Source organism: Pinus tabuliformis, chromosome 9 (assembly GCF_031772625.1).
Source record: "Pinus tabuliformis cultivar Carrire ecotype Pingquan chromosome 9, CPIR1, whole genome shotgun sequence".
In the NCBI taxonomy this organism is placed as follows: Eukaryota; Viridiplantae; Streptophyta; class Pinopsida; order Pinales; family Pinaceae; genus Pinus; species Pinus tabuliformis.
Window position 1 is genome coordinate 1228140763 of NC_142307.1, and position 25889 is coordinate 1228166651.

The following is a 25889-nucleotide window of genomic DNA, read 5'->3' on the forward strand; positions in this document are numbered from 1 at the left end:
AGATCTTTGTGTAGAGGAGTGTTTGGCTCTGTTGTAAGCATGCTGCACGTAACACAAATGTTCATCCCAAGCTTAGGATGCTTGATGCAATATCCTCTGAGTAACTGGATTACTGTCATGTTGACTACTTTTGTTTGGCCATCGATTTGTGGATGGAAAGTTGTGCTTTTCTTCAGTTTGGTGTCCATCAGTTCCCATAGACTTCACCAAAACTTTCCCACAAGTTGGGTGTCTCGATCAAATATAATGGAAGTGGGTAATCCAAAATGAACCGATACATGTTGAAAGAACAATGTTGCTGTTTGTTCAGTTGTAATTTGTTTATTACAAGGTATCAAAATACACATTGCTGAACCTATCCACAACAACATATAGATAATCATGACCTTTCCTAGATTTGGGCAGTCCTCCAACAAAGTCTATGGAAACACTTTCCCAAGGATGAGAAGGAACTAGTAATGGAGTGTACAAGCCTAGTTTTCTATTGTTGAGCCTACTTTTAGCACACATAGTACACCCTCTTACATATCTATAAACTGTCTTGTTCATTTTTTGCCAATAACAAAACCTTTGCAACTGTGCAACTGTTTTTCTTACCCCAAAGTGACCTGATATTAGAGAAGTGTGTGCTTCTTGAATTATCCTTACTCTTTCAGTTTGTGGAATGCATAGCTTCCCACAATGATATAAGAGTCAGTCCTTAATATGATAATCCAATTCTTCTACTCGTTTGCCTTGACTTAAAGTTGCATATACATCTTTAAAGTATATATCTTGAGCATATTGTTCAATGTAGATTTCATGTAGCATAGAATTACGCTTAAGTATAGTAGATGCATTTATAATGGGTCTAGATAACATATCAGCAACTTTATTGTGTATGTCCTTTTTATATCTGATGACTAAATGAAACTGTTGTAGAAAACCCATCCATATATAGTGTCTTGATTGTTGCAACTTAGTTTGGGAGTGTAGATACTGAAGTGGTTGATGATCAGTATGTATTACTGTCTCTTTTCCCATTAAGTAATGTTTCCACTTTTTCACACTCTATACTAATGCATACAATTCTTTATCATATGTAGGATAGTTAACCACTGCAGAATTAAATGTCTCAGAATGATGACATATGGGTTTACCACACTGTATGAACACTGCTCCCATGGCATAGTCATTGGTATCCGTTTGGATCTCAAAGGGTCTTTGAAGATCAGGTTGTGCTAGTATTGGTGTTGTACTAATCTTTTCTTTCAAGTTGTCGAAGGCTTTCTGCTGTTTGCCTCCCCACTGAAACACCTTGTTCAATCCCGTTAAAGCATGTAAGGGAGCTGCAATTAAGGAAAAGTTAGAAATGAACATTCTCCAACATTGTGCTACTCCTAATAAGCTCCTAACTTCTGTAGCAGATTTGGGTTTAGGCCAGTTTACAATGACTGCCACCTTAGAGGGATCTATCTTCAACTCACCACCCCCTACTATATGTCCCAAATAGTTCAAAGATGTTTTGCCAAATTCACATTTTGAGAGTTTAACATAAAGTTTTTCTCATTTCAAAACATCTAGTGTCTGCTTAACATGCTTTAAGTTTTCTTCCCATGTTTTGCTAAATATTAGAATTTCATCCAGATATACAATAACAAAATCATCAAGAAAAGGTCTGACTACATCATTCATTATTCTCATGAAAGTAGCAGGAGCATTAGTTAAGCCAAAAGGCATAACTAGCCACTCATACAATCCTTGCTTTGTTTTGAATGCAGTCTTCCATGCATCTTGTTCTGCAACTCTGACCTGATGATATCCACTACGCAAATCTAACTTGGAAAAATAAACAACTTCTTTCAACTGATCTAATAGATCATCTATGCGAGGAAGGGGATAACGATTTTTGATTGTTATCTTATTTAGTTCTCAGTAATCAATGCACATTCTCCACGAGCCATCTTTCTTTCTCACCAAAATGATTGGAGATCCACATGGTCATGTGCTAGGTCTGATGAACCCCTTCTCGAGCAACTCCTACACCTGCTTCTTGATTTCTACATTCTCTAAAGCAGACAACCTGTACATTCCAATCTTAGGCAATGGAGCATCTTGCTGCAAATTAATTTCATGCACTATTTCTTTTTTGGGTGGCAGACCTTTAGGTTCTTGAAACAAGATATCATACTCTACAACAACTTTTTCTAAATCATCTTGTTGTTTAGCATCACAGCCCTCAAATACATTGGTTTTATCAGGTTTCCTTTCCTTTACAACCATCAGTAAACATTGTTTGCATGAATTTATCATTTGCTTCATCTGCCCTGAGTTTATGAGAGTGTAATTATTCTTGAGCTTATGAGCTCTTACAAAGTATTCAATTCCATCTTTAATGAGTAGATACTTGTTCTCAGCTCTATAGAAAATAGCTTTTATGTCATACAAGTAAGGACTTCCTAAAACAATTCCACATATATCCAAAGGAATTATGTCTAACTCAACCTCATCTACAAATGCTGACCCAAATGAAAACTTGAGTGTGCATTGTCTAGTCACTTGTAGTTGTGCTTTGTCATTTAACCATCCTAATGGGTATGATTTCTTGTGAGGTGTAGTCGGTAATCCCAACTTCTTTACAGTTGCTTCAGAATTTAAATTTACTATGAGCCACTATCAAACAAAGTATCAATCTTTTGATTTTTGGAAATAACTCGAATATGGAAAAGCTCATGTCTTTTTCTCCCATTTTCTTCATCAATAGTAGATTGTGCAGAATTAGTAGTAGATGCTTCAGAATTCTTACCTTTTATACCTATGGCTGCAATGGTTGTTTCATCTCCTGAGTCCAACACCAAATCTTTCTGAATAGCTACAACATTCTTCTTCTTCTTTCCCTCGAACTTCTTAGGTCTCAGCTCCGGATGTAGAATCCAACAGTGCTCATCATCATGCCCATCCTTCTTACAGTGAGTGCATGAAGACTTGCTTTTTTGTGCAGTATTGGCCTTCCTTGCTTTCCATTTCTATTTTCTTTTCTCCTTATTCTTGCTTGTAGTCAATGGGATGATCCCCCAACTTCTGGGTTTCCATTCTTTCCTCTAGCTTCTATATGTGTAGCTTGAACAAATACCTCATCTATACTAGTGGGATTAAACATGAGGATAGTGTTCCTTATGTATCTGTGTAGATCACCGATGTACTTCAACAGAGTCTCAAGTGAGTCTAATGAGATTCCTAGAATCAATGCTCTCTTCCTAAATTCTTGGGTGTAACCTTGTACACTTTGCCCTTTCAACTGATGAAGAGTTTTCCAGCTCATCATGGCTTGCTGCATGTAGGCCAATGGATAGAACTTCTTTTTTATTGCAAAAAAAAATTCACTCCAGACAGAAAGAGTCTTACCATGTCTCTTCATGTCAACTTGCATCTTGCCTTCCCACCAAACCAAGGCAGTGCCTCCAAGGCATAGGCTGGCCAACTGAATCTTGCTCTTATCTAAATCGATACTCTTTACTCTACAATAAACATCAATGTTTTTGATCCAATTGTCCAACTTTTCTCCATTCAACTCTCCATCATATATTGGTAAAAAAAAATTAACATCTAGTTTAATCAAAGATGTCTTCTTTTTATGTGCAGGGATATTAGGAGGTGTGAGAAAGCTTTCTTCTTTCCCCTTTCCTCTCAAGTGGTGTCATGGAGGAGAGACTCTTCTTCTCCTTTATCTTGTTTAGATCCTGATGAGTTTTCATCTTTATGTTTTATAAAATCCTTATACATTTCCTCTACCATGGAACTTATGGCCAGGAAACTATCTATAAATTGAGGTTCTGGCCCGACAGAACCTTCCTTTAACATTGTCTTCTAAGGATAGACTCTTCCAATCTCAGGATTAGTTTTGACCAACTCTCTTTCTCCTAATTTGAGCTTTGATCTAGTTAGCATTCAACAGCTAAATCGAGCACAGGCTTGTCTAACCTTAACAACCTAGAGCTTTGATACCACTTGATCTGAAAATCACCTATGTATGATCTCAGTTAATTAAAGTAGGTATTACAGACTCATGTGCTAGTGTGTGCCTATGTTATTTTAAGCAACGAATCGATAAGATTGTGAAATACACAGGCATTGGAAAATAGTAAGAGAAATGTAGCAAGAAAATGAAAAACGCAAAAAATTAATAAGGAGTTCACTGAATCCTCCTGGGCTACATCTCTTGGTCCAGCTTTCAGTGGTGGCCTTCTTTTATTGTGTCTTAAGCATAGTTTTACAAGGAGGAGCTCAATTTGAGTCTCCTATAGTAGATGATGCTTAGCATGGTGGTACTTGGATTCCCCAAGCCACTAGAGTACACAGACTTCCCCCTTACCAAGTCTTGACCTCAACTAGTCTTAATGGGATGAGTCCAATTTGGTACTCAGTTCCCGACAGATATCCTCACAGGGATTGCTTGAACCTCTCAAGCCTTCTCGGTTATGTCTGCTCGATGCTACCTTAGCTCTGCAAGTTAGCTCAACTTCTGTTCTCTGCTTCTTGCTCTTCTATCTCATTGTCTTCCCCTTGTCTATTTTCTATTTGTTCATGGCTTAAAGCTAGTCTGTCCCTTCACTGTTCACTTCCTCTTCCGTCCCTTCGATTCACCTGCCTCTATTTGCTTGGAATTCCCTACTTCTGTGTCATCGCCACTGTGTAACATTTCACAGGAGGTGGCCACTTGTCCTCTCATGAACTGAGCACTAGCTCTTCCTTAAACGGTTCTTTATTTCAGTTACTTTGTGAAATGATTCATCCGCCAACTTAGCGGTCAAATCAAACTTCAAAATTTTATATGCCTTAGCTTATTCTTCCCATCAAATCCGGTCTCCCATCGGGTGCAATATCTGTCATTAGATCTAGGGCCTATAGATCCTATAGTTATCGCTCTTATCGCATGGGTGACTTGCTCGAACGTTACCCCACAATGAGAGTGGTTTTCTCTCTCATCCACCAGACATGCGTCATTCAACATATGGAATCACTAGGTCGTCGGCCAAACCCGCTTAACACCCGAAATGCCTCCGATATTCCTCCAGTTTTGGAGTGCGGGACCCGCCTATTGTTTTAGCGCTTTTCCCACGGTTTCTTGGCTTCCCTTGTGACCAAGTGCTCAAGGCTTTTCCTTCTCAATGGGTTTTGCCCAGCGATGCGCAATTAGCGCAAAGCACTAATCGCACATCAGAAACAACCTCCGTTTCTGGGTTTGAGCCTCCCAACTACCATTTTTGCGCCATGCAAGGTCACCACGGGCCAACGGTCAGCGCGCTTTGACCGAAGGTCCTTGTTGCTCCGTGCTGGCTACAATTTCCCATTATATAGAGGTTATTTCTGATAGCTTGTTGTCTACAAGATTTTGAAGTCTGTCATGATCTGAAACAGTCATAAAACTTTCATAATTTTCAAGGATCCAATTCGGATCAATACTCACTCTAGGAAGACCTAGGAATGAGGTAGTATGAATTAGTGGAGTGGATTTATTTATTTTATCCTCCAACTAGTGTCCAATGAACGTCACATGTCATTGAGCTAGGTGTCACCCCTACTAAAAATAGACCTATGAAAAATAGGAAACACGAAAAATTGAAAATGTGACAAATAATAAGGAATCTCTAGTGGTGAATGAAATGTGGCATTGTAATTGCATAATAATATATTGAATAGGGTCTAATTATGGCCATAGTGTAGGTATTTATTACATCCTAATGAGCTAGTAAGTGAAATGTACCCCAATAATTTGGCCACTTCATAATCTCATTCAAACTCTAAAACTTGAAATCAAGTGCCTTTTAAGATATTTTGCAGTCCTTCTAAAATATATAGAATAACCACTCCATATAAGTCTTGTATTTTAAAATATCTTCATTTATCCTCTAAGAGTACCTCCAATGGAAATTCGATGGTTTATTGCTGTCTCTAAGCCTTTGGATATCTCTATCATGCTAAGATACCCTAACAACATGGATGATAAATTTCATGAATGGATACCCAATTTTTTTCATCATGCTAGGTTATGCTAACAAGATGCTTGATAAATTTAATGAATGGATACGCATATTTTATGTAAAAAATGTCATCATAGTTAAAGGACATATAGACAAATTTTATTAGCATGTGGTTGGATTTTATATTGAAGAACAGGATTTTGTCATGAATAATTTTTCCTCTTTTCTTGATGAAAGTGCAAAACCATGATTCCAAGATTTAATTGACAAGGGAATCAAAATTTGGGATCAATGTCATAATGGTTTCTTCAATATATGGGAATCTAGGTGGTTCAAGGGTATCCTTTTACCTTCTCATATGCCACAAAAGGAATGCTACTCTCCCTCAAGACTATCAGAAAAACATTATTTTCTAGAGTCTTGAATCCTACTACAACTGAAAAGTTTCCCTTATACTTTTAGATGGGATTTATAAGAACACTCAACCCTAATTCCACAATCGATTTCCACTATGACCATCATTGCAATTGTGAATATTGTCACACTACATCACATACACAATCAAACAATTTGCATCCAATCTAAAACATATTTAATCTCCATTTATAGTCAACGTAGATTTGAGATAATCCAAGTGGAATGCTTTAAATTGACAAAAATTACAAGGGAGATAATTACAACTAATGTTGATTATTTGAGTATTTTTTTGCAGCGAATAAACATGCACTATAACTTTAATGAAGGGAGGAATTAATCTAAGGAATGAAGGAGCACACACTAACTTTAATCTAGAATGAATTAAATGTCAAATCCATGTTGGTCTTCACCATACATAGATTGATAACCACAATTCAATACAATCCAAATACAAATATGCAAAGGTAATTTATTTATTTATATTATTCCAACATAATACATACATTTCTTGATGTATTATTCAAAAAAAAAAATAACACGTTCACACCGACTAATTACAGAGTACGTAGAGACACAGAGTCAAATCCTTCCTTCTATAAGAATAAAATACACCTATTGATTTTTCTCTTTTGGAGTTTTTCAACAACAAAAAAATTCCCTTTTTTGACATAGTTATAAAAATACAAATATTTATATATTTATCTAGTTAAACCCATAAAAAATAATTTTTAAATTCTATATCAAATTATCTAATTTCATGGGAACCAACTCCCATTAGAAAATTATTGACTTTTCTAAAACAAAATGTGTAGTTTGAATCATGCTCCTACATCATAATTCCAAGGAAAAAAACATTCGTAGGTTCATGTCAAATAGGTCTTCAATTGTACCACCAATTTTATAAATCATTTTGGTAGTCATCCAAGTTATGTCTTCAATAGGATGATCCTTCAATTTGACCAAGTACTCGAAATATTCCTTGTCCCGTGTTTTCTTACTAACTCTTTTGTCCAAAATCCTCTCAAGTTATAAAGGCTTTGTTGTTCGTAATTGTTCCTTCCCTTGAATCTTCTACTCCTTCTCTCTATCACATTCTATCTATCTTGTGTCATTGGCATGATAGTGATACAAATCTACTACATTAATTATTGGAGATATTCCTACTCCTACTAATAACTCAATCTCATATGCATTGTATGAAAAATATCTTAGGATATTGCAAGGTCCTATTTTTTTGAACTTCGGTCTTTTACACTCTCCTTTTGGAAATATCTTCTTCTTGGGATGAGATAAAAATACATCTCCTAATTCAAATTTCACCTCTCTTTTCTTTAAATCAACTATGCCTTTGTATTTAAGACTACTTTCCCTTAGCTTTTGCTTCACATCTTCATGTAGCTCATACATAGTTGTAGCGTAACCTTCACCATTTTCACTTCTCTTTTAAACATTTCCCAAATATCTAAGTTCATGAAATACCCATAGATGAGTACCATGCAAGATTTGGAAAGGTGTTGATGGTGTGTGAAATCCTTCAACCAAAGGGGTCTCCCCAGTGGGAACTCCCAATTAGACCTCATACCATTTGCAATATGAGTCCCATCCAAAGTATTATCCCAATTGCTATATATTCTTATAGATTTTCATAGGCTCTAACTGTCAGTGGGAGAGAGGAGCACATGTGTACCTTTGAAAAGAAAGTAAGTGTGCTTGGTGAGTGTTTCTTTGTAGGTTTGTCAAGGTTCTTCTACTATGGAGGTAAAATAAAGTGAGGCTTTAAGAGAGAGGTAATAGTACTACTCTCGTAGAAACACACATAAATAAAAGATATACATCTCACATCCAGCTTAATAGTCCACCAATATGTGACGGGAATTCAACCATTACAACACATTCTCAATATATTAAGCACTAAAATAACTGAAATAGTTCAACTACATTAGTATAGGTGAAAAAAAAGATGAATCATAAATATTCATAGAACAGTGTTACAAAAATTCATAATCAATGCATGAAGAATGTGTTTTCCATCAGGATTCATATATTAAGTAAAATTCCAAAGAAATGTATACAAAAACACCACTAGCTCCAATAATGGAGCGTTGGAGCCACTGCTTTCTCCCCAAAAGAACTAACATGTCTATATGATGCCGTGTGGGAGGAGCCAAGGTGAAAAGTGATTTTCTTGTACAATGAGGGTGTATATATAACAACTGAGATGAGCATTCAGCTCCCTTTTCACTCTTGGACTACCCTCACTATTGTTTTACTTCTCCATGACTCTTTGACTTCTTCATGACTTTTCACAATACATGGATGACTCTTGGACTTCAACTTTTACAATACATTTTCCAATTTTGAATTCCATTTTCCACAAAATTGTGTGGCACGTGATGACTGATGGCATGACATGACATGACACTAGTGAAATGGAATACATGATGACATGACAGTATTAAGTCAATCTTGGTTTCTTGTTCCTTTATGTCTTCTTGAAATATGAAACATGATCTTCTTCTTCTTCCTCCTCATGACTTGAAGATAAGGAGTCTCCAATGTGGTCTTCGTCCTCATTTGTTGTTGCAAACAAATTTCCCTTTATCTTCTATTGATGGATCAACCTGTCTTTACAACTATAAGGGTATCTTATAGCATGGTATCCTTATCCTTCTCTTTCATCCTCATCATTTAATAGCATGATAAAATACCTATGTCTATAATCCACTCATGACAATACTACATCAGTCTCATAAAACCAAAGTCTATGATGTTGCATAATGATCCATTGACTAAGTTGTGACTGGGTGGAAATATGAGAGAGGGGATAAGTGAATGTGTAATTGCAAATATTAGGAGCTCAAGGGTCAGGCTTGATCCTTGAGACTATGTAGTGCACAGTTCAGGCTACCCTAGACAAGTCAATTGCATAGTTGAGGAGTTGAAGGAGCCAAGTTGGGGACTTAAGCACTGATTTTTCCTACTGCACAGTTCTAGAAGGTAGAGGAGATCAGGTTATTGTGCAATTGGGTGGTTCAGGAGCTCACGGGTGAGGCCTAAACCTTGAGATTGTGGAATTCCCAGTTCTGGCAAGGCAGGACAAAGAGATTTTGTAACTTTGGAGGTCATAGGTTGGGCTTGAACACTATGATTATGCAGTGTGTAGTTCCAAGGGAGAAGGATGTTGATTTAGGGTTGAGACTACGATGTGTGCAATTCAGCCTCGGTAGAATTAGGCTGAGTGGCTCGGTTGAGGAGTTTTTCCAATTTGACTAATTGTTGGATCAGTGAGATGAATATGAGAGAAAGAGAGAATTTCAGCATGATCACACACTTAGATCACTTGAAAACTTGGCAATTAACACTCAAGACATATGAACAACATACGTTCCCTAATGTAACAACTTTGCAATGGATCCTACCAAGTGCGACATAAAAGATACACTTTGCGATGAAAGTGGAGATACTTGTGTGACAATGCTTGAAACATTGGAAATGAGTGTGAAACATGTATACATGATAAGAAAAACTCATTATCATAAATATTACCCTTTTAAACAAGACAAAACTCCACTTTACACGATAAGCAACAATTCCCATGCCAAAAGACACACTTTCAATATGACAAGAAAAGTTCGAACAACACTTGTGATATGCAAACAATGATGAATACAACACATGCCCATATTAAGATAACATGAAAATGACACTAATTAAAGTGAACGCAAGAAAAAATGACAGTCATAAGCATGAAAATGACAGTTGCAAAGATGAAAGTGTGCAAAAGGAGATAATTGGAAAAACTCACCGAAATAAAAGTACGATCGCAAAGAAATTTGTTGGGTGTGGCTTTTTACCTATTTTCTGCACCTTGTTTCCCCAGTTTTGGTCCTTTCATCCTCCAGGACTATGACTTTACATGATTCATTCCCCTGTTTTCTCACCTTTATAACCTATTCTACTGTCATGTTATTTTGTCATATTTTACTGAATAACACGATACTTTATTCCTTTTTGTGGCTAACTGGGGAGCATTGAAGAAGTATTTTGGAAATATCTTCTCCTTTTCAGGTGTTTCTCGTGAGAACAAGGTTATGGAGTAGACACGCAGTGTGGATTAACTACAGAGAAGGGTAGAACAGTTCATTGTTACACCCTGTATGTTGTTACAGGTTGTTGTTACACATTGGATGTTGTTACAGGTTGTTGTTACACATTCGATATTGTTACATGAATCTGTTACAATACGTGCTGATACAAAGGTTTGTTGTTACACCAAGGGTGTTGTCGCCAATGATTGCTGTAAAATACCAAATTTTTATTCATTCACCAGGTGCTATTTCCCCGAAGCTGGAAAATGTGGGTACTATTCCACTTAACAACTGTCGGCAGTAGGAATTGTTTATTTTGGAAGCAACATACCCAAGCCGTTGGAATCCTAACTAATGTATATTTGTATTTAGAAATAGGCTGTAAAAACTTTTATTTTTTATCAGCACGAGAATCATGAGATTCTCATGACTCATCTGTTTCTAATTTTGGGTATTTAATAACTATAAAGGAACTCGATTTTCCATGTACAAGAGAGGGTATATAGAAAAGTATTATTACTCTGCTTCTATAACCCTAGAATTATTCCTAATATTAATCAGCACGGTGATGTTGTTACTGCTCTTCAGTTGATTCGTTGATTACTTTTGTGTTATTCATGCGGCCTACCGAGGAGGAAGGGCCCTCCTCTTTGGCAGGGGCTATAATGATAGAGGTAGTGTACATTCTAGTTTAGCTAATTGATTTATGGTTTCTTGTTGTTTCTATACAAATTGTAGGTTACATTCATTGTTGTTTGAATTTACATTATGCTCTTACATTGAGTTAATCGATAGAATGGTAGTAACCAACTGGAGTAGATATTAATCACTGCATGGCACACCTTTAATTTGATAGTTGCGGAGTGTAATTCAATTATATAGAGTGTTTTTATGTCTACATTAATGGTTTTATTAAACAATTTGGCTTAGCAACATATTTTACTATTTTTTTCATTTTCTCATTCTTGGCTGTAATGTATTGACACAGCCAGTGGAAACTCCATTGAAACAACAAGACCTACCCTGGCTTGACAATTAAATGGTGCAGTCTTTGTTAATTAGGATTGATTAAAACAACACTACATTTTGTCATCATTGTCGTGGATGGCAGTTGAAGATAGTGTCAGCCAAGTTGTTTGTTTGATGTAGTCTAGTGTTCCTAGTCCGCAATTGTTGGGCGGTAAGACAAGAGGTAAGAACCTCCAAATCACTCTAACATATCTGGGAGAGCTCACCATTGTGATCACTAGGGAACTTAGGACATTTTGGTTTTCTGTTTAGAGTGTCTTCATCTCTTCAGTCGTTGGGCAGTAAGACGAGAGGTAAGAACCTACGCATCGCTCTAACATACCTGGGAGGGCTCACCCCTGTTGAAGACTGAGACACTTAGGGTGTGAATTAATACACATAGGGTCCATGTGTACAGCTATAGGAATTATAGAGATACCAAAACTACCCCCACTCTAATTAGTCACAGGAAAAATGGGTCGTAAAATGGAATGGAAGAGTGTATATTTGGGAAGGAAAACGTTTATTCAAGATCTAAACTCTAAGGAAAAAAATGAATAGTCCAGCTCTCAAAAGGATGCAAGGAAAACAGGGCCACAAAAATATGTTACTCGCATAACAAAAGCAGAAACTTATAGTTCCTCTCTCTCGGGACCATATCATTCTAAAGCTAGCACCCATACCCCGAAGATCAAGAATCCAATTCACGGGCAAGAGGGGGAAGCTAGTAGCCAAAACTTGAGGACCAAGGGGTAAGGGGAAACTGACAGGGAACATCGAACACCTAAGATGGAAGAACACTTATTGCTTTATCAATATCCAAATACAGGTAGTGCGGTGAAACAGCTAGCCCCAAGGACTGATCTAAGCAACTAATCACACCTACAATACCATCACAAGAAAAATTTGAAGGATGTCTATTACAGCAAGGTTTAGGAGGATTAGTCATGGGGGACAACAATGAAAACAATGCTAAAACAGATGCTACTATCACCACTTTTGAGTTCCCAATCGGGGATATTAGAGGTGAAGCTCCTATGAAAAATATTCCTCTATCATCCTTACCATCCTTCCAAGGGATGACTGTGGAAGATCCAAACACCCTTCTATTTGAGTTTGACGTCTTATGGAGAAGTTATGATTATACCTCAAATGCACCAAAATTGAAATTATTTCCTGCTACTTTAAAAGGGGTAGCCTTGAGATGGTTCATGGGATTGGGCTTTTCTTCTATTTGAACATGGAATGATATGAAGGAGAAATTATTATGAAAGTACCAAGACTATTCCAGAACTGGGGACTGAAGGGAGGAGATATTTATAATGACACAGAAGGAGGATGAAAGCATAGAAGATTTTGTGGAGTGGTTCCACTATAATCTGCAGAGGTCCAAACATAGCGATTTAGACTAGGAAATCTTGAAGGCTATATTTATCATAGGAATGAGGGATGACTTCCTTGAAACCTTGACCCTATTAGGGAATGGGGATATATCGCAAGAACCATTCACTGAAATTGTAAAGCTTTGTCTAAGATGCTCTAGAGGACTGTCTAAGCGGAGGAGCACAATTCGAGATGCCTCTGCCCAAATACAAAAATCTATAGGAGGAGGAGTGACCACAGCAGAGATCAAGAATTTGTTAGAAAATTTCAAGACGGATATCCTCAGTACTCTCTCTTCCCAGATAACGATAGCGTAGATCAAGAAGACATAAGCAGAGGCTAACACACCTATGGTTGTGTTTTGTCTAAATTTCTAGAAGAAACATCCTTTGAGGGAATGTGAATTGAACAAAATCAGCTTGTGTAATATTTTCGAGTTGGAACATTTGACAGGACAATGTCTGGAGCTCCCTAGACTAAAGGAAATACTTAGAGAGTCAAGCGAGGAAGTGTAGTCCTCTTATTTCATTACACCAAGGAGGCCATGGAAACCATGACCTCCTGGTATGTGTTAAGATTTTTCCTCTTTCAATTCATGGAACAATGCATATAATACTCAACAATATCCATGGCAATATCCTACTCCTCCTTTAGCGTAGTTTCCTTCACCCTAGAACCAGTGGTCTCCATCTCCCTCTGTCCAATATCCTCAACCTCAACCATATCCTTGGAATCAGAACTAGAGGGGAAATGCCCAGAATTCATCTTTACTTGGATTACTCATGTAACAACAGTTGCAATTACATCCTTTCCAAACTCCTTCTCCTCCGCCGCCTATGAGACCCCAACTACCTATGAAACATAACCCAAACCCGATCAATAAATCAGCTCAGGGCATAGAGGCTCTGACTACCTTCCTGACCTACCTTATTACCCCTGTGGGGCTTAACGAAATACAATTGCATTCTGGCAAAGGTAGTTAAACTAAGTCACTCCACTATCATTACAAAGGATGAATGTGAACCATCTAGAAGAGATACCAGAGGCTCTGAGGCGGCTATTGTTCCTAAAACAACTGATATAGAGGAAGTTGTTACATTTGTAATAGCCAACCCACAAATGAATTTAACTGTTGTAACATCCAACTAGGGAAAGGATGATACAGCTATAACAGTGCATTCGATCGTCGTAACTCAGGATCCTCTGTATCTTCAGAGATTGGTTGAGCCTGGGATGACTTTACAACCTGAATCTAATATTCTTATGGAGTTGCAAAATTTGCATGTACGAATTCCTCTGCTACAAGACCTTAAGGAATTTTTACCTATTTATGCTAAAACATTGATATATTTGTGCATAAAGAAACCTAGGAGGAATTCTAAAGACACTACCACCATACATTTTTTGGAGAAATTATCTGAATTAATGTCTGGTCAACTTCTCCTAACTAAGTATAATGGTTTAGGAAATCCTAAAGTCACTGTCTACATTAAGGATTAGCCCATATCTAACACATTGATCGATATCGGGGCTGCCATTAATGTAATGAAAAAGGAGCTCTTTACCACTCTCAGACTATAGGGACTTAGACATACTCCTACTATACTTGAATTAATGGACAGGTCTCGTGTTAAACCCAAGGGGGTGTTAGAGGATATAGTGATTACAATAGCTTCTTGGAGGTATCTGACTGACTTTCTTATCTTGCAGCACAAATCCAATTTGGGGGGGCATCCTTTGATCCTAGGGAGACCTTGGCTAGCGACAACAGATGCATTTATAGGCTGCAGATCAGGATCTATGGTGATATTGGATGCCCAAGCAGCAAAGAACCTTAGCCTTTAACCCTGAAAACCAAATGTGGATGTATAGAACCCTTGGTGGGATGAGCGTGACCCTAAGTCAGATATTTCCCTGCCACTCGTCACTCTGGGGAAAGCCTAGTATTTCAAGGATGAGACAAAAGATAATGTCATTAACGGTTTTATTAGTAACTTGCTTTCTGTCACTTCTGTTAAAAATGAAAATGAGGAAGAAGAGGTGGAAGATATAGATTTTGAACAAATGAGAACCATTCTGAATATTGACAACAGTCTAATTAAGATAGAGCCTGGAAAGTTTTTGAATATTAACCCCAACTTGGTTGCTGATCAAAACCAATTGTTGTTACAACTATTACAGAAATACAAAAAGGAATTTTCATGGGACTATACGGATATGAAATGGATCCACCCTAACCCTACACTGAAGGAGGTGGTGAAGGAAGAATTATAGAAACTCCTGAGTGCTAATTTTATTTATCCAATATTTGACAGTTAGTGGGTGTCACCGCTTGTCATCATTCCTAAAAATAATGGCAAGTGGAGAGTCTGTGTAGATTATAGAGAACTCAATAAAGCCACTCAAAAGGACCATTTTCCCTTACCATTTATAGATCAAGTCCTTGATACCCTTTCCGGAAAGAAATTATTTTCATTCTTGGATGGATTTAGTGGCTACAATCAGATACAGATTTCCCTGGAGGATTAGGATAAAACAACCTTTACTTGCCCTTGCAGAACGTTCACATACAGAGTGCTTCCTTTTGGAATCTATAATGTGCCAGCAACCTTTCAAAGGGAAATATTGGGAATTTTTCTGACTTTTTGAATGACTGCCTTGAAATCTTCATGGATGATTTTACACCTTATGGAGATTCTTTTGAAACAACGTTAGTTAATCTGGAAAGAGTGTTGGAACATTGTGTAAACTAATTTTTCTTTGAGCACTGAAAAATGTCACATAATGATGACTGAAGGGATCGTTCTTGGACACTACATTTCTACTGAAGGAATCAAGGTAGACCCTACAAAAATAGAGGTAATTCTAAAAATTCCAACCCCCAAAATGCAGAAAGAGGTACGTAGTTTCTTAGGGCATGCAGGGTATTATAGGAGATTTATAGAAAAATTTTCATAAATTGCATCGCCATTATTTTCTTTGCTCATGAAGGATGTTGACTTTCTGTAGACAGGGAAGTGTGAGCAGGCTTTTTTAAAATTCAAATGTTGTTTACCAGCAACTCCCATATTGCGAGGATATAATTGGGAACTGTCATTTTCAGATAGTTGTAGATGCATATGATATTGTTGTAGGTGCTATTTTGGGCCAACTGGAGGATAAGAAAGCTTATGCTATTTACTACATATGCAAAAATCTAACCCTAGCTAAGCTCAACTACATAGTGACCAAGAAGGAGTTCTTAGCAGTCGTGCATGCCATCAATAAATTCTGACATTATACGACCAGTTATCAAGTATTTGTACACACTAACCATTCTGCCATTCGTTTTTTAATGAATAATTCAATTACCAGTGGTAGGATTACACGTTGGTTATTGCTGTTACAAGAATTTTATTCCACAATTGTCGATAAACCTAGAAAAGATAATGTAGTAGTTGATTTTCTTTCTAAGTTAACTATTGATGATAATTGCATTCCTACTGAGGATTCTTTCCTAGGTGAATATCTCTTCTCTATTTCTACTTACTCACCTTGGTATGCAAATGTACCCAATTATCTTGTTGTAAGGAAGTTTCCACAATATTTTCCCTCCAAGGAGAGAAGAAAGATAATACATAAAAGTGATACATATACCTGGATAGATGGGAACCTCTATCAAATTGGACCAAATTTCTAGATCAGACATTGTGTTAGAGAAGATGAGGTCTTTGACATCCTTAACGCTTGTCACGAAGAAAATTGTGGAGGGCACTTCGCAGAAAAACATACAGGATACAAAGTCCTTTCAATAGGGTATTATTGGCCAACAATATTTCAAAACGACAAGAAGTTTGTGAAGGAATGTGATATTTGTCAAAGGATGGGCCAACCACTGCAATCAAATGAGATGTCGTTACATGCCCAAATCATCTTAGAACCTTTTGAGAAATGGTCCCTAGATTTTGTGGGACTAATTAATCCCTCATCTAGATAGAAATCTTACATCTTGGTCTGCAATCACTGTGTCACAAAATGGGTTCAGGCAAAGGCACTAACCAAAGCCATGGAGCAGGTTGTCTCAAACTTTGTATTTAAAGACATATTTGTCTGATTTGGCATACCCAGGGAGATAGTCACAGACGGAGGGCCCCAATTCACATCTCATAGGATCGAGGAGTTGGTTGAAAAATATAAAATCCATCATAAAATCACAACACCTTATCATCCACAACCAAATGACCAAGTAGAAAGCACTAACAAGGTCGTTGAGGAGATCATTACTAATACTGTGGCCAATCATGGAAGAAATTAGGCTGATAAACTTCTAGAAGTGTTGTGGGCATATAGGACTACATGGAGGAATACCACAAGATTCTCACCATATGAAATTTTGTATGGTAAAAAACACTTATTCCCCATTGAGTTCGAAATCAAGACATTGAGAACAACATTGCAGGTCAATTTGGATCTGCCTACAGCACGAAAGCAGAGATTGAACCAACTCAATGAATTAGAGGAGAAATGGTTAGCTGTTATCGAGCAAATAGAGATTATCCAACAACAGAGAGCTAAGCGGCACGACATATTCATCAAGAAGAAGAAGTTCCAAAAAGGAGATTGGCCTCTCTTAGATGACTCAAGATTTAAAGACTTCAAGGGTAAGCTCTGCACCAGATGGCGAGGTCCCTATGAGGTAGATGTAGTATTTGACAATGGCACTATAAATTTGGTCACCATTGCTTGCAAATGGGCACTGTCTTCGGTTTTATCACAAACCTTACTCAAGGTATTCATTCATCAACATTGTCACAAATTCGGATCTTTAGATTACAGGAACAGGGGAGAGCCCCTTGGGCTGCAAAAATTCTAATTTTTCCAATAAGTGTAATAGCTGAAAATCAAATATGGTTGGTGGTTGTTACACCTTCAAACTCTTAAAAAAAGAAGAAGATAGTAGTAATAATAATAATATGGCTGTGAAAGCCTTTCTAGGGCACATACAAATAATTTTTGTAGTAGCTGAAAACCTCCTTATGGTGGCTGTTACACACTCTATAACAACATCTGTTATTTCAAAGCATACCTTACGATAAGTGTTGTTACATGATATTTTCTTCTTTATTTTTTTTGTAAAAATAAAATAATATATACTAGTCGTTTTGGTTGTTATAACTGTAACAACCGACAAATTTTAGAAATAAATGAAATATTTTATTGTAATAAATAGTAGGCATCATCGTGATTCTCGTCATCGGAATTAAGTTCGTGCATCTTGCCAGCGAATCTAGGGTTCATGCATCGCACCACCCATGACTTCTCCCCATGTCACCCAGGTACGTCATAGAAAGGTAATATTGTATTCACTTTATTTGGTAATTATGGAAACTTAACATGACTTTTGATGGCCGAGGATGGCTATCACATTTAAGCCGGGTGGGGGGAGTGAATCATATTGCGACATGACCGTCGCATGACTTGTGATTATTCAAAAAACCTGCAATTAAGGCATGGTGACCTAGTAGTTATTGTTACTTAATGCCCGATCATACCAAAAAGGGGAAGTGTACCTTCAACGAGATCTCCCATAACCCAACATTAATAATTAAAATTTATTGTGTGGTACGAACCATGGTTGAAAAATCCTAGTTTGAAATCCTCAACTACACCACCCTACCACCCTACCATTTACCCCTGTTGGAGCACTGCATCGCCATTCAGAGTGCTCAAAGAGGTGGGAAAAGAATAGTGCAGGCTGAATTAGCTAAGTAGTGTGTTGACTACCCTGGAACGTCTAAAGGAAAGGAGAAGGAGGAGAAACAACACTGAATTTACATAAGCAATAGGTGGAGCAGGAATTTATCATGAGGCAGGGTCCACGGAAGCCTTGGAGAATTTCCACGAAGCATGCCAGATTTTCAGGGAAACATGTTGGTTTGAGTTCTTCCAGAGGTTGGAGGGATCAAATGACAGTGTTTCCTTGGAATTTATAAAGAATTTGGAGAGAAACCAGACAGAGATCAGAGGGTTGAAGTTGGACGTCACATAAGAGGTGATCGCTCGAGTGACGAGATTACCAGTGGAAGGAAAGAGGTGGTTTAACAAGAAGGTTAATGACCCCTCCCTGAAGGGGGATTTCCTCCAAGAGGAGGAGTTGTTGGTAAAGGAAGGGAGGGGGATCGACAGGGTATCACTTCCCTAGCCATGGGTTGATGTTTCCCTCTACCTCATCATGTAAATTACTTGCATGGGAAGGGCAACAATTGTTTTCAATTACCACTTTCCATTGGTAAATCCCCTCCAGAATCAGCAGCTAATCAATCTTCCCTACTTATTTCTGGGAAACATTAGGCATATGTCTGTGGTTGTGAAAACAACTGCGAATCCAGAAACTACATCACCAACCATGGCCTCATCAAGCTCATTATGATGGACGCCTTGAGCTACCAGGGCAGGGATTTGGGAAGAATTCATGAAGAATAAGGCCAGGACCACCCAGAGGAGGCAAACCAGGATGGCTGAGGAAGCTCCAGTGGTGACAAAGGAGTAGCCCGAACCTTCAGTAGTAAGGGATGGTAAGAGGCCAATTGACAAACCAAGTGGTGATAGGCAGCCAAAGTAGAGGATAAGTGTTAGTGGGCACTCAGAATCCCCATCCATGTCAAAGAAGAACAAAGAGGTAGCAGAGAAGAAGGACGAGGAGAAGGCTTAGCTAGAGGAACCTTCTTCACCTGGTAAGAACGAAACTCAATCCTTACTGTTAAGAATTGAAAATTTAGAAAATGAAAATACAGAGCTAAGGGTACAACTAGTAGAGGGAAAGGTAGAGGCAAGAGCCCTAGGGCTAGAAACTTTGGTTGAGGCCATGGATAGGGCTAGAAGGGGAGATGTCCCAGGCACTGTGTGCATGACCTGTGCTGAGAAGCTAGTGGCAGTAGGGTTTAAAGTTTGTGCAACAAACACCACCTCGAGGGAAGCACAAACTGAAGTTTGGAAACCTGACACACAAGAACCCATTAAGGATGTTGCTATTATACAAGAACTGGTAACTGTGACGATGCAGAGCACAGAAAGTTATCGGGTAGCAGATACAAAGGAGCCCTTGGCTGACACTTCTTTTACACAAGAATTAGCAGTGGAGAAAAAAACCTACCTAGGGTAAAATGATATACAGAAGTCTATGGATGACAATGTTGTTACACAAGAACCAGTAGTGGGAATGGAAGTTGATCAAGGAGATAAGGAAACTGTAACAGAATCCATTGACGAAGCTAATTTTACACAAGAACCAACAACCAAAGTGGAGCAGTTTCACCCTCGGGAGGTTGTTACACCCTCAATTGATAGTGCGTGTGGGAGAACATCAGGTCCTAATGAAGGATGGTATTCTGAAAAGATGTGGTTGTTACCAGAGCTACAGAAATTAAAGTAGAAGGCACTCTCTCTACAAGAGGAGATGATCTCTCTCAAGGCACATAAAAGGATGATGGATTCCCTTAGGGAGAAATGGCTAAAGGAAGAATGGGAGAGAGAATGGGAAGCACGAAGGAAAAAGGAAGTTATGAATAAGAAGGATGAGCAGTTGTATCAACTAAAACGAGAGGTATTGCACCTAATGAATGACAAATCCAAGCTCTGTGACCTTGCCCTAAACCTGATAGAATGTAGGTGGCCGTCCTCATCGTATACATTTCTCCTTTGGGAACGATATTATTTATTTCAATTAAAAGCAGTTTTTGAGAATAGGTCTTATTTCGGTTCTTCAACCCATACTTTTCTTGAGATTTTTCGCTCCTGCGACTTTGATGACAAGATCTTACTTTGCAAGCTATTTTTACATAATATCATGTGTGAGTATGTCAGCATGAAGATGGTAGCAAGTGTCTTCTCCTATATGGGATATTTGCAGTTGTGGGCCTTCCTTTCATTTATGAGGAACTAGATTGAGTGGCATCTAGCCATGAAATTAGTAGAAGCTAATGAAGAGAGAAAAAAATTGTGGGTTAGATCCAAACCAAGGATGGTTTATGAACTCAAGCATGAGTTTAAGCTATTTCTCAGCACTCCATAGATCAAGGAATAGTTGTCTGTCTATAGGAAAATGATTGTGAGGATCTGCCTAAACCTGTATGCACAAATGAAAAGATGAGTGTTAGCATGATGTATTAAATGCACCAAGGCCCATAGCACTGAGGTATAAGAAGAGGATCCTTTTGAGTACAGGTACTTTCTAGCTGTTGTTACATAGGTGCCCGAGTATGCTTGGATCGTGCAAACATTGGGGGCGTTCTAGATTGGGCTCATATTTAAGTTTCCTTTCATTTGGTTGCTAGTAGAAGAGTATTAGCCAAACTACCACCTATGTGACTATGAATAAGAATCCTGGTCATGTCAGTTGATCGCCATTCAAGGGTACAGAGCTTCAGGTGAAGACAGTGCTAGCACCTACAATTTCACAGACCTGCATCGGGGGTATACTAGGAGAAGTTATGATTCTCCATGGGTACATTCAGTTACTTCAATCAGGGGGAGATGTTGGGTGTGGACTTTTACCTATTGTCAACACCTTCTTTCTCGAGTTTTGATCCTTTTATACTCCAAGTCTATGACTTTACATGATTAGTTCGCATGTTTTATCACCTTTATAACTTATTCTACGGTCATGTTACCTTGCCGCATTTTACTAAATAATATGATGCTCTATTCCTTTTTGTGGCTAACTAGGGGAGCAATGAAGAATTATTTTGGAAATATCTTCTACTTTTCAAATGTTTCTCGCTAGAACAAGGTTATGGAGTAGACAAGCAGCACAGATTAACTACAGAGAAGGGTATAACAGTTCGTTATTACACCCTATACGCTGTTACAGGTTGTTGTTACACATTGGATGTTGTTACAGGTTGTTGTTACACATTGGATGTTGTTACACTACGCACTAATACAAAGGTCCGCTATTACAAAAAGGGTGTTGTCGCAAGTGATTGTTGTAACATCCTTAATCACAATTCACTCGTAGGATGTTGTTGCAATGAGGCTAGCAAACGTGGCTACTATTCCACATAACGGTTGTTGTCAGTAGCAATTGTTTATTTTAGAAGCAATAGACCCAAGTGATTGCAATCCTAAATAATGTATATTTTTATTTAGAAATAGCTTTTAACTACTTTTATTTTTTATCAGCATGAGAATTGTGAGATTCTCATGACTGATCTGTTTCTAATTTTAGGTATGTAATAACTATAAAGGAACTCGATTCTCCATGTACAAGAGAGAGCATATAGAAAAGTATTGTTACTCTGCTTCTGTAACTCTGGAATTGTTATTAGTATTAATCAGCACGGTGATGTTGTTACTTCTCTTCAGCTGATTTGTTAATTACTTTTGCGTTATTCATATGCCTTGCTGAGGAGGAAGGGCCCTCCTCTTTGGCAGAGACTGTAGTGATAGAGGTAGTGTACATTCTAGTTTAGCTAATTGATTTATGGCTTCTTGATGTTGCTTTACAAATTTTCGGTTACATTCGCTACTGTTTGAATTTACATTATGTTGTCACATTGAGTTAATCAACAGAATTGTAGTAACCAGTTGGAGTAGATATTAGTCACTATGTGGCGCGCCTTTTACTTTGGTAGTTGTGGAGTGTGATTCTATTCTATAGATTGCTTTATGTATACTTGAATGGTTTGATTCAAGAATTTTGCTCAGTGACCTCTTTTATTATTTTCTTCATTTTCTCATTCTTGGTTGTAGTGTATCGACACGGACAGTGCAAACTCCATTGAAATAGCAAGACCTACTCTGGGTTGACAATTAAATGTAGTTGTCTTGATCAATTAGGATTGATTAAAATAGCACTACAAATGTGATGCACTATCAATGATAATGTGAACTAACTGTCAACATGGGTTGAATATTCCATAGGCACTGCCATAGTGGACTGTGCCACTCCTATGCAAGCTTGCATGAAGGCGTTCCTTCATTAATGTATTATGGACTGAGCATGTGTGAGCAGGTGAATTTGACGCTTACGATCCAAAAGCAAGCTTAAAGAATTAAGAAAGAATCCACTAGCCAAGAAGTGACTATTGAATGACCGATTGAAATATCCATAGTAGGCTCCAAAATTAAAGTATTGGCAAAATTTTGGAGAGTGTTTGTCACAACCACAACACTTGGTGACCCACTGGTAGAACTCTAACTTCTATGTCTTGGTCAATTATTTCGTGCAAGGTATATTTCTTCAGGGAGTATTTATTCATGATTCAAATTACCATGGATTCCCTACTTACCATGTTCATAAACATATTCCCCTTCATTCCTTTACTCAATTAAACAGAAACATAATGTCAATAATCACACAATGTTTTGTATTAGGAAAGGGTAATGAAGTTGAGAGCTTCAGATTTCTAGAGTGTATTTTTTCATCTCTGGTGTTGCTATGCTATGAGTAGGCCTAGAAAATACCCCAAAAGAGTTTCTTTCTTCACTTATCTCCACACGAAGAATTTCTCTTCCTTTTCCTTTATTTATTTATTTTATATAGGACTGTGCATCAACAATTATTTATTTTATGGATGGAAGAGGGTTCCCAACTTATTGAGAGCATAAGAGGTTATCCCCTCAGAGAATCATATATAAGACCTTTGATATTCATTTCATTGTTTATATTTTACCCTTGTCCTTCAATACTTCATTGGATTAGCCTAAAAACACTAAAACATGAAGACCATAGTGTAAGGATGATGTTTCCATAATAGACATGGAGATCATGGTTAAAAAACAAGGCTTTCCTTATGCAACGATTGCATTTTATGTCAGAACATCATCAACCAAAAGGTGTAACCAACAAAAGGAAGAAGGTTAGAGAGTTAGCCAAATGTTATAGTTTTACGAAGTCCTTTTCTATTTTACAAAATTGTCTTTCAAGCCCAAATATGACACCCTTCATTCAAGGTCTCATTAAGCGAAACACAAAAGACAAAACACAACACAGAAATAAAACTAGGAGGAAAACAAAAAAGAGGCTAACATAAAAAGATGATGAGAAATCAAAATGAAAAAACACAAGACAAATTACAGAGTATGAATGTAGGGTGAATGTACAGGTAAACTAATATGCAATTAAACCTACTTCTAACCTAACCAACTAGAAGGGTGGGGTAACGTGTAATGAAATTTCCAATGAAGCTATCATATTTGTTCTGAACTATATTCACAAAGGCACAAGAAATTAAAACAGATATAAAATAGAGTGTCATAGAAAATATAAGATTTTTCAAAACAAGTAGACGGTCTTGCCTATTAGCAGAAATATAGGCCATTGTCACTACTTCTAACCAGTTCACATTTTTACCCTTTTAAGGACCATTAGAAGAAGACAAACCATGACAGCTTCTTATGAATGCACCTTCATCTATGTCATCCTTCTTAGCAAGCATGAGAATTCCTGAAACTTATTACTAGAAAAACGAGCTTACTAAGAAGGAATCTTCTAGGAAATCATAGATTGGATCGTGAAAATTGAAACAATCCTCTTGAAAACCTAAAAAGCCTTGAAAAGATGAATTTTATATTAGAATCACAGGGTGAGGATGAGAATATTGTGAGATCCAATTGATTTGAACATATTTAGACATCTTTTCAAGGCGACGACAACTTGACATGACCACCAACGAAGGCTAAAGTGCCTCAACCGTTTGACAAGTACTCAAAGGATGACATGATAAACCATGGAGATTAGAGGATGTAAAACAATTGTAAATGGATATACTGAAGGGAAAATGATAAAACAAATGACAATTAAGATTATGATCAAATGGATTGTTTATGGCATTTGATTCTCAGTTCAAAGATGGATCAATTTGAACAGATTTACAATTTCCTTGAACAAATGAATCATATTCCTTGCATGATAGATATGACAACTCATTTCCTTGTAATGAGTAAGATACTAGGCTAACATCGTAATAATCAAAATAAGTGAAAATGAATGCTAGTACAACAAACACCTAAAACTAGTCATGATACGATGAGTGGAGAAGAATTTGATTCTCCATATAACTCATGCATTCATTACCACTCAAGATTATTTCAGGTGTGAAGAATGGGAAGATTCACAACATAACATTCACAAGAAAAATGAGGAGCTTTCCATCAAGAAATGAATCTGATAGGCATGATTCCTTCAACCAAAGATAGTCTTTGAAATTATCAAATTCACAATTCCACAACTTTGTGAGAGAAACAGATTCCAAACCAGAATTAAGTACAAGAGCCTTACATAGAGATGAATCATGTGAAATAAAATCTTGAATCTGATTAGAATCTAAATCTTGAAAGTTCAAAAAATTACATCCAAAATACCAAAAATTTTCCAAAAGGAAATTTACATGTAGTGAAACCATGCAATGTGATGGATTGTGCGAGAGAAACCATATCTAACTAAGTTTAATGGACTTACCAGAGTCATGACATCCTAACATAACCATCAATGGAAGTTGAAGTGCCTCAACTTCTTGACAAATCCTAAAACTTTCAAGGATTGTAAGAGTGCATTTTTACGATTGAATCAGATCATGCATGGTGTGAGGATAATTGTTTCCTCTGATTTCAATGGGACCACTACTAACTAGATGGAAACCATCTCTACCATTGATTTGACTGAATTTTACATCTTCAAAAACTAGATTACTCAGAATGAAAGATTTTTCTTATCACAAATATGGAGATGTATGAATCAAAGAAATTTCATAAGAAATATGATTTGAAGAGTTTTATTCATGCAAAACAAGAGAATATGAACGGTGGAAATAATACTCAATGATTTGATTATTTCCTTTCATGCCATGCATAATATCACTACCTTGTGTTAATTGGGAATTTAACTCATCAGATGGAGAACTTGAAAAGAATGAAGCATCTTCATTGCAAAAATATATTCATTTTAAGGAATAGAGCACAAGGGATAGTGAGATGAAGAGGAATTTTAGATAATAAAATATTCTTTCACTGAATCAGATTCTAGATATAAATCTTTCAAAACATGATCTGCTTG